Source organism: Gossypium arboreum, chromosome 6 (assembly GCF_025698485.1).
Source record: "Gossypium arboreum isolate Shixiya-1 chromosome 6, ASM2569848v2, whole genome shotgun sequence".
NCBI lineage: Eukaryota > Viridiplantae > Streptophyta > Magnoliopsida > Malvales > Malvaceae > Gossypium > Gossypium arboreum.
Window position 1 is genome coordinate 56,454,441 of NC_069075.1, and position 11,449 is coordinate 56,465,889.

Here is an 11,449-nt window from a genome sequence, read left to right on the forward strand (position 1 = left end):
TTAAGATGGCGCCTTACGAGGCCTTGTACGGGCGTAAATGCCGTACACCATTGTTTTGGACCGAGCTCGGTGAAAGTAAAATTTTCGAAGTGGATTTGATTAAAGATGCTGAACAGAAAAGTAAAAGTAATCCGTGAAAATCTAAAGATAGCCTCCGATCGTCAGAAGTCGTACACGGATCTGAAACGAAAAGACATTGAGTATCAGGTGGGAGATAAAGTGTTTCTTAAAGTTTCGCCTTGGAAAAAGATACTCAGATTTAGCCGTAAAGGCAAATTGAGTCCGAGGTTCATCGGGCCATATGAAGTATCCGAACGAGTCGGTCCGTTGCATATCGATTGATTTTGCCTCCGAACTTGAAAAGATTCACGACGTCTTTCATGTTTCGATGCTTGACGTTATAGATCGATCCATCGCACATAATTAGTCCATCGAGGTCGAAATTCAAGCCGATATGAGTTATGAAGAAGAACCGATTCGTATCCTAGCACGTGAAGTGAAAGAGTTGTGAAAAAAGAGGGTTCCGCTAGTGAAAGTGTTATGGCTCAAACACGGGATAGAAGAAGCTACTTGGGAACCCGAGAACTCTATGAAAGAGCGATACCCAAACCTATTTACCGGTAAGATTTTTGGGGACAAAAATTTCTTAAGTGGGGGAGAGTTGTGACAGCCTTAAAACGACCCTAGTCGGAATGTGGTTTCAGGACCACAAAACCGAGGCATAAAAATAATTTAAAATTTATTTTGGTGCCTATAATGTGTGTTAACTCATGTGTGACATTTTTAATGTTTTGATTTAGAGTTATAAATGTGAATTTCACTAGAAAGGACCTAGTAGTAAACTTTGAAGGCATGATGGGGAAATGTGTGATGACTAGTTGATCATGCATGCAAAAAATGAGGGGTTTGCATGTCAAATTTCCCCATTTAAGAACTAGTGGCCGGCCATGACAAAGGGGGATGGGCAAAAAAATGTCATGAAACATGTTTTGTAAGTGGTTTATGTTGGAATAAATAAAATAAGTTGTATGGTAATAAAAAATGAAAAAAATGTGTGTGAAGGCTTCTCCCCTCCCTTGCAGTGAGTTGAAGAAAAGCAAAGAAAAAAAATTGTTCATCCTTTTTCATTCCTTTTGGCGAAAATACTAAAGAAGAATGAAGGAGTTTTGCTTCATGCTTGGTTTGGAAGAGGATTAGGAGGAGGTTTGGCCATACTTGTATCTAGATTAAGGTATGTTTGAGGTTGTGCCATGAGATTCATGCATGTTTTAGTTGATAGCTTGATGCTCTTATTATCCCATGGTTCAAATCTTTGTTATATCATGGGGATGGTATTTGGCCAAGGTGGATTTTGTGTTAATGCCATTGCATGTTAAATATGAAGCTTGCTAATGATACATGTGATGGTGGATTGATGGCTCTTGGACTTTCTTTTAGTATTTTTGAGTAAGACATTAAGTTCTTTGTTTAATCATGACCAAAAATTATGGTTTTGTGATGTATTCGCCATGGTACATCCATAAGTATGATTTATGCTCATTGCATGGAAAGTAAGATTTGTGTTTTGGATTTATGTTCATGTTTAGTTACAATCAACTTGAGATTCGGCTCTAGCATATATATATGTATATATGTTTGCACATGATGTATTGGTATGACATATATACTATCTCAAGGTATATATTTACTTATGATGATGTTTCGGTTATGAAGGAAATGATAGATGTGTATTGAGTTACAATATGGAATGCATTAGTTAGTAAAATGTATGCTGTTTTTGTGTGGTATTAAGTGTATAATTGGCCTCAACATGGACATGCATATTCGGCCACATGAAGGGCGGGTTAGTGTGCATGCATTCGGTTAGAGGCAAGCATATTGATGCCTATTCTTGGCTTGGAAAATTCAGCTAAGGAGAGTACTAACTAATGTGTTGAATTCGATTCGTGATTTCGTACACATGTGACTCTAATGTCTAATCTATATAAGGGCTAAGTACCTTGAGCTTCACTTTGATGTTTGAATGAATTGTATTGAATTGCTTGTTGTGATTAAAAATTGTGCATGACCATTGTGTATTTGAGCTAAAGGATGGCCATATGACCATTTAAACTCCTTGTCATATTCAGTCATAAGCTATCATAATGAGATTTTAATAAGTTAAATTTGTGTGAATTAGCTCAAGAGCTTAGAGGACCACAGTTGGATAAGAGAAAGGAAAAAGTGATCGAATAGCCGTCGAAATCGTTCGACAACATCCGAGGTAAGTCTTCGAGTAATGACCCTACTTGAATTATATTGAAATGATTTGTCATATTATGGCGGACAGCCGAATGTGCGTAGGGACTAAGTTATAAAGTCAATTGAAATCATGCTCTTTGTGTGTGGCTATTGAGCCGAAATTGGAAAGGTTTGATAAATGTTTTGTGTTTGAGCCTTAGTAACGAGAATGAAATATGGATGTGTCGTGATTATTGATATATGTGTACATGAACATTTGAATGATACCCGGGCTAAGTCCCGAAGGCATTTATGCTAGTGATTATATCCGGCTAAGACCAAGGCATTCGTATGAAGTTGTTATATCCAGGCTAAGACCAAGGCATTTGTGCAAGTTACCAAATCCGGGTTAAGACCCAAAGGCAATTGTGCTTGTGGTTATATCCAGCTAAATTCCGAAGAAACTCGGTTTGAAGGTGAGCGTTTTGGTGCTGTAATAAATTCAGTTAATACGCTCGAAAAAAACCCATACGATAAGGTATGTTCACATGTGCATCGGAAAAGTTGATTCGTTTGAAATAGTGTTCGTTCAATCGACTAACGAACTTTCGGCTCTTAGATAGGTTGATACCTTGTGTGTATATGTTGATGAAGTGTGAAGTAAGTATGATTATGAGAATGTGTATTAATAAAGTGATTCATTTAGCTATGTGAATGTAATACTTTAGTCAAAGCTGATTTCATTACTTGAGACTTACTAAGCATTAAAATGCTTACCCCGTTGCTTTGGCTCTCTGTTTTATAGATTTTGCTCGTTAGCTATCGGATTCGGGATCATCGAAGTCGAAGTCATCCACACTATCAAAGCCGCCTTTTGGTACAAATTTTGGTTGAACTTGAAATGGCATGTATAGGACTACTCTTTCGTTTGTTGGTCATAGACCCCTTTGATTTTGTATAAATTTGGATAGCCATGCGAAAATGGCTTATATACACTTTGGCATGGTATCATAATCATTTTGTATGTTGTTCATTAAGAGGTATGGAAATGTTTGGAAACGATTAGCCATTGGAATGGTTAATCATGATCATTCCTTGTGCCATGTATGCTAAAAGGGCTAGTTGAATCAAAGAAATTCTGAAGTAGGTAAAGTTACCTTGAAAACAGATGCTGACAGCAGCAGTGATGTGGATGTGAAAAATCACTAAAAATAGTAGGAATGGAATTAAATAGTGAATAAATTATGTAAATGAACCTTGATGAATCTACTTTCATATGGAAGAAACGAAACGGTAATATGAGTTATATGTTAAGAGATATTAAAGTTCTCGTGAAACAGGGCCGGAACGGTTTCTGGATCCCCTGTTCCGACTTTGGAAATTCATTGTAAATTAACAAGAGATAATTAGGAGTCATGCCATATATTTATAGATTCCTCTTTGAGTCTAGTTTCTAAAGAAATAAACGGCATCAGTATTGAAGCCCTGTACAGGGAGATATCCAAGTCGTAATGCGCGAAGGTCAGTGTAGTCGATCCCTGTAACAGGGGAGACTTTAACTAATAAACTGTACTAATTGGCCAGACCAAAAATTCTAGAAACAATTTTTTGGATGGAAATATGAGTCTAATTTCAGGGAAAAATTTCGAAACTGATTTTCGAGCTTTGAAACTCAAGATATGATTTTTAAGGCGACAGTGATGCAGTAACCAGCTTGTCTGGAAAATTTTAAATGGACTGTGAAAATGATTAAGTCAAGTTTGTGTGCACCTTGTGTTCGACTCCGGTAACGGACTCGGGTACGGGGTGTTACAGCATCCATACTATTGTTTCCAACCCAACAAAATTTTTAAAAAGTCATTCAAATTGGTCTTTTGGCATGTACCTAAGGAATTTTGGCTAAATGTCTCAAAGGTTTATGTTGTATATAATATAATCTTTTGCCAATGACTTGAAATGATGTTTGGTTAGTTTAGGGTATGTAGGATTGAAGTTGGTTAAAATGACTAATAATATTAGTATTTTATTACTTGAATTATTGATAGGTTATGAGTTGGTTGCCTGCAAATGTATACATAAAATTTTAGGTCTTTTTACCTTTAGCAGGCTAGATATTGATAGAAACAGATTGCTACATCACGACGGTGAACCCTTGGCATAGCGATGAGGAAGAGAAGAGGATTCTCATAGCGGCATTGTTACTTTGAGAGCCTTAACAGAGAGTCACATTGTGACAAGAAAACTCTAAAAATTTTGTATTCTTTACATTTTGGTCCATATCGATCTCGGTTTAGCAAACGACCTTTCCTAAGCTTATATAAGACTTAGAAATTCTTATATATTGTATAATAAGCATGATTTACTTGTAATTGAATGTATATTGATTGTTGAATTGAAAGTTATAAATTGCAGTTACTCTAGCAACGAATGAGGCACATTGTAGCTCAGACCCACTGATCGGATCGGGTACTTCTCCAAATTTCTATAGTTCCAGGGGCTTGTATTGGTACTTCTCCAAAGGTACCAGTACATCTCCTAGGAGAACTACTTGCACTTCTCCAAAGGTACCTATACTTCTCCCTCAGTTTGCCCATTATACTATTGTAGTCATTTTGGGCCTTTCGAGGCTTTATTTAGTCTCGAATACCTTCAAACACCTACAAATCGATTCTCAATTTTTTCAACCTGATTTTAAAGTTCTAAAAATTGAATTTATCTATTTTCTATGATTTTATAAAAATATTTTAAAGTTTAATTTCTCAAATAAATCAAAGATTTTTTGTCACAAAAATGCCCCGATAGCACCTCCCATTTGTACATGTAACAGGCTAATTTTGGGGCTAGTCGAAAAAGTGGTTTCGAAACCACTAACCTAAGGTCGAGGAAATTATTTTAAATATTATTTTATGTATTGTAACAAGATTAGATAAGTGCGTGAAAATTTTGATGAATTAATTTTAGCGATTGCTTGCTTAATTACGAAAAAAGACTAAATCGCATTAATTGCAAAAGTCCTATTTTGTTAGATAAATGTGACAATTAGCTAAAGAACCTAAATTGAGGGCCTTTAAAGAGCAATTGGACCCCTAATGCTTAGGCTAGCAGGCCATAGGAGACAAAATAAAGAGAAATGGTCAAAATTAGGTGGGTTGGTGACCAATTTTGACTAGAATAAGAATAAAATAAAGAGAAAAAGACATCATCTTTTCTTCTTCTTCTTCATCACCGAAAAATGCAGCCATTAGAGGGTTTTTAAGCTTTAAAATTTTCAGCCACTTAGTCTCTCTGCAAGTGATTTTAATGAGTTTTCTTAATGATTTTTACATTTTTGAGACCCTTGTGTCATGAGCTTTCTAATGAGGGGGCTATTTTGCAAAATGGTTGAAAGTCTAGGGTTTTTCCATGAGAGCATTTAGGTTGTTTTCTGAATTTTTGTGGAAGAATATCAGTTTTAGATGAGTAATAAACAACTTTTGTGAAGGGATTTCTCATGAAAACCCTAATAGGGACTATTTTGCATAAGTTGTAAAATAGATGATAAATGTGTGAAACAGAGGAAATTTTGGATTGCTATAAGAGTAAAAAGGGTTTGGCTAGGCTTATAATATGGATAAATTCGATAAAAAAATCAACTTTCGAGCATAGGAGTAAAATGGTCATTTTGTGAAAGTCTAGGGGCAAAATAGTCATTTTGCCCAATTATGATATTTTGAGTGTCTAAATTGATGTGCTAATGAAATAAATGAATTTTATTAATTTAGATCAAGAGAACCGTGATTCGGGTCTTGATCGGGGTAAGAACAAAGTTTACGAGGATTAAGCTCGTCTTCATCATTTTGTATCGAGGTAAGTACATATGTGAATAATGTGTTATTGAAGCTTACTTTGGAATATTTTGATAATATACATGTGTAATTGGTTCATTTTTGTTATGTATCTAAATTCTATTTGTTGCCATGAATGTATAAATGACATGTTATGTAACGCCACCACGCCCGAGACCATCGCCGGAGTCGAGCTTGAGGGGTTACCGAACAATATTTATCAAATTAAGAACTTCAAATTATTTATTTCTACATTCACAGCTTTCTAACTACCCGCCGTCATTGTTACAAGAAAAATCATATCTCGAGTTACGAAACTCGAAATCTAGATCTGTAAATTTTCCATAAATCTAGACTCATATATCTATTTATTAATTTTTTTTCTAGAATTTTTGGTTGGGCCAATTAGTACAGTTTATTAGTTAAAATCTCCCTTGTTTCAGGGTTTGACTGCTCTAACCTCTGTGTATTACGAATCAGATATTTCCCTATACAGAAATTAAATGACTATGAGGTTTGTTTCTATTAAAACTAGACTCAATAAAGAACCTGTAAATATAAAGAACAACTTCTAATTATTTTTGTAAAATTTATTATGAATTTTTAAATTCAGAATAGGGGACACAGAAATCGCTCTGGCCCTGTTTCACAAAAGTTTAAATATCTCATAAAATATAATTTATATGCCTATTTTGTTCAATCAACATGAAAATAGACTCATCAAGATTCAATTTCATAACTTACTCATCATTTAGTTCCATTTATACTATTTTTAGTGATTTTTCAAATTCATGTCATTGCTGCAGCAATATTCTGTTTTAAGGCAAGTTTCATCTTTCCATGAATTTTTATGAACTAGATAACCTATTAAACTTCCATAATATCAAACATGATCTAAATTAGCCATCACCATGACTTATCAATATCAAACATTTTCTTAACCAAACATGGCCATATCATAAAATTATTTACACAAAATAAGTATATTGCTGCTATACATGCCATACTTAAGTTTTACAAGCCATTTACCCAGATGAAAGTCCTTTGGATAGTGTGATCGAACCTTCGACCCGTCCCGATTCCCGAGCTGGCTTGTTCAAAACTACAGTAAATAAAGAGGAGGGAGTAAGCATAAATGCTTAGTAAGTTCATATGTAAATAACAAGTAACATAACAATACAAATATACCAAACAACTTTAGCATGGTATCACCAAAACATATATCATATTTCTAAACATCATTCATCATCTTACTACCTTATCGTTGTTGTATCTATTATCAACCCGAGGGTTAAGAACATACCTGTCCAAAGTGTCCATTTCACAACACTTACCAAAACGTCGCTTGCATCTTAAGTGTTCTTTCATTTCACTAGAAATTTCACCCGTTGAACACATCGAATACAACTCGGATACGGATAATTTGCACATAAGTGCCTCATATGTAATCAAGAAATCATGTAACCCGCCCCTAAGTGAACTCGGAATCAACTCAACGAGCTCGGGCGTTCGCATCCATAAGTGAACTCGGACTCAACTCAACGAGTTCGGACATTTGCATCCATAAGTGAACTCGGACTCAACTCAACGAGTTCGGATGCTCAACCATCCTAGTGACATGTCACTTGTATCCTAATCTATTCCTAAGGTTCAAACGGGCATTTTCGTCGATCACACATCTTTGCCGTCTTCCACGGAATATCGAAATCGGTACTTCGATGATAGTTCATACTCATCAAGTAATTCACATAATTACATATTATTCAACAATAACCACAAAGCATAATATTTCATGATAATAATCAGCATTCATATCATATAAACAACATTAAATTTCTTAAAATGACAATTATGTTACTACATTTACACATGAACTTACCTTGGTACCAAAATATAAAGATTTTGCAATTTAGTCCACAATCTTTTCTTTTCCTCGATCGCGACTTGAATACCAAATTAATCTTATTTAATACATACATTCATCAAAACAGTATTTAATACGAACTTTGGAAAAATTACACTTTAGGTATAGAATTTCATACCAATTATTATTCTAGAATGCAAGTTTTGCAACTTATTCGATTTAGTCCCTACTTTCAATTTAAGCACTTTAGGTATAGAATTTCATCACGAAATTTTCACACAATCATGCAATCATATCATAATCATCAAAATAATTATAAAATAATTATTTCTATCTCGGATTTGTGGTCACGAAACCACTATTCCGATTAAGCCCTAATTCAGGATATTACATGTTATGTGAGTAAAGTACATTGTGAGCAAGTACGATGCTATCCGGCTAGTTATGAAATCCCGTTGGACCTTAGACATAAGATAGGATACAAAGGGGTTTGTTATAAAAATTATGTGGTCTGAACTCATGAGTTGAGTCTGAGTTCATGAAATGAATGTTATAAGTAACATGGGTCCGGGTACTGGCTTTGTGTACAGACCCGTGAGTGGCTCAATGAGCGAACGTTACATGATAGCTATGGGGTTCGGGTCCTAACCTGATAAAAAGGCCTGTGAGTAGCTCAAATATGAGCATTTCATAGCACGAGGTAGCCCTAATTTCTTATATGGTAATTAGATGCAAATTCCCCGCGTATCCATATGTATTCCGAGAGTTCAACGGGTAACATTGAAGATTTAATTGGTGAAAACTTGATGAGGCATGTATACTGAACTTATGGATAGTACCTGAGTAAGGGACAAGACGCACTAAGTATACATGAATGAAAGGAAGAGTAAGATAGAGATGTTAAAGGATTTATATCTTTTAAGCATGACAAGTTACCGTTTGACGAATATGATTTTCTTTTAATTACACTTTATTTGCATATATGTACTTACTAAGTTCCCACGCTTACCCTCCTTTCTTTTCTTTCCTTATAGTGCTGCCAAGCTAGCATCATGGATCCAGTGACATCTTAAAGCTTCGATCACACTATCACTTAAGACCTTGGTATAGCTAGTTTAATTGTTTTGTTTTCTGGCATGTATAGGGACTTTAGTCTTTTCTTTATTATTTTGTTAGTTAGCCATAATGTGTTGGCTCATATGATAAAAATTTTGTATAAACCATGAATGTTGGCTAACACCAATTATTATTCAATGCAATGTTGCAAATTTCTAATGGTTGTGGCTGTTTTGGTTATGCATGTTATGTTCGTATTGATCTTGGTTGATCTTGTGTAGATAGGGGCACGTAAGGGTGGCAAAGAGGCTTGGTAAGTAGCCTTATTTTGTCCACACGGGTAGATACACGGGCGTGTGTCTAAGCCATTTGTGACACACAGTCAACCCCATAGGTGTGTTGTTCAGTCGTATGTCCCCTGCACGTAAAAAATTCAAGCCAGTATGCATGGTAGTAAACGTACGGGCAGAGACACGGCCGTGTGTCTCAGCCGTGTGAAGGGCACGGCCTAGCACATGGGCATGTGCCTTGGCCGTGTGGCCCTTAAGGATTGCTGACGTCAGAAACAGAATCTCCAAGTTTTTGTACACGGGCTAAGACACGGGCGTGTCATGGCCGTGTGAAGGACACGATTCATGGACACAGGCGTGTGTCAAGCCGTGTGAAAACCCCTGTAGGTTCGAATTAGAAAATAAATTCACTCGGGTAAAGGACACGGGCGTGTCCCAATGTGCTTAGGTTGTGTGAGCCACACGGCCCATCAGCACGACCATGCCTAAATGGTCACACGGGCGTGTTGTCCCTCTCACATGGGCGTGTGCAGAACCCGGACTGATTCTGAATGGGTTCCAATGGATGTTTTGAGCCTCGTAGACTCTTATTAAGGAGTTTCTAATAAAAATTGAAAAAGGTTTTAATTTGACCATGTTTTGGTGATATGAAAACGTTTGTATGCATGAGTTCAAGTTAGGTAATGCCTCATATTTCGTCCCGGCGTAGGGCACGGGTGTGAGGTGTTACATACCATATATCAAGAAAGGTGGGGACCGTTACACTTCTAATCTGAGTAACTTGACCCATGTAGTGGTGGTGGTTGTGCTGTTGATCCACCTTCTTTCATTGCCTTCATAATAACTTGTCAAACATAATATTGTAACCAATTGAATTTGGTGTTTGCTTTAACATCAAATGAAGGTAAAGTATGGAAATATGTTATGGTAATAATAGTGGTCAAATAGTTGGAACAACAAAGACAAAACTTTCACACCAAGATTATTAGTGCGATTCAAACTTATCCTATGTTCGTAGGGCGTTACTCAAAGAATCAAGTTATTTTGATAAGCTTCATACAAAGAATAATGATTTAAGCCTAAACCTAATAGTCAAACTTCCCTTTATATATCAAAGTGTAATTCTCTCAATTCATTATTCTAATCACCAAAACACAAACTTAGTCATTCAAAACAATCACTCACAAAAACAGTCCCTAACATGAACATAGGAGTTTAACATTATTTTCTCTCAAGCACATAAGTTGCCAAAACGATTCAATTAAATAGGTAACTAAATAGTTGATAAGCATTCTATGAAAATTATCTTTAGCTTCGAAATATCCACCAAACCTTTATCTTGATTCGCATAATCTTTGTATTCTTGTGAACTATTTTGTCGCCTATTCACTTACTTTGTAAAAGATAGTCACTTTAAATCCTATTTAAATATTTGACAACTATATGTTTTTATAGTAAAATAACCAAGTAATAAACCAATGTTGTGGTTGTGGTGCAAGTCAAGCCACAACCTCTTCAAAATCCTGGTTATCAAAAAACAGTTTAGGCAGAGTAAGAATAGGGTTTGTGCCTCTAATCCACTTATTTTACATATGTCCTATGCTATCTAAATGTTTGACGACTGGTCATGGAGACTCATTCCATTGGAATCATATAACAATAAGATGATTCGGATCTAATATTCAAATATAAGTGCAAGCTCGTACAATATTAATATTTTCAATTTTATAAGACAACTTGGGTTGAGCAAATACGTTGGCCTTTCTGCCATTATATGTTGGGGGTCATATTGAAACTCAAATATATAAAATATGCAGAACAAGAAATTTGTAGAGTTTGAATTTAAAACAACGCCGGGAACAACAAACAAAACATAGATGGGGTCAGGTGAAAAAAAAGGCATCACGAGACAGTCCAATGGCAATGAATAATCATTAAAGAAGCGGCAAAAGTCATAAAGAGAAGGAAAAGTTGTTCTTGTTTATCCCTAATGATTTTGTTTAATAAATGTGGCAACTAATTAATTACATGTTTTTTTTTTTTTTTATTGTTTCCAAACCTGTTAGGTGATATAATGTATGTATTACAAAGAAAGCTGTCAATCTCAAACCTCGTAATTTTCAAGCATGGCGTTGGGGTATGTAACTACTGTCTGTCTCTTATATCATTATTGGCCGTCCCAACGAGTAATCAAC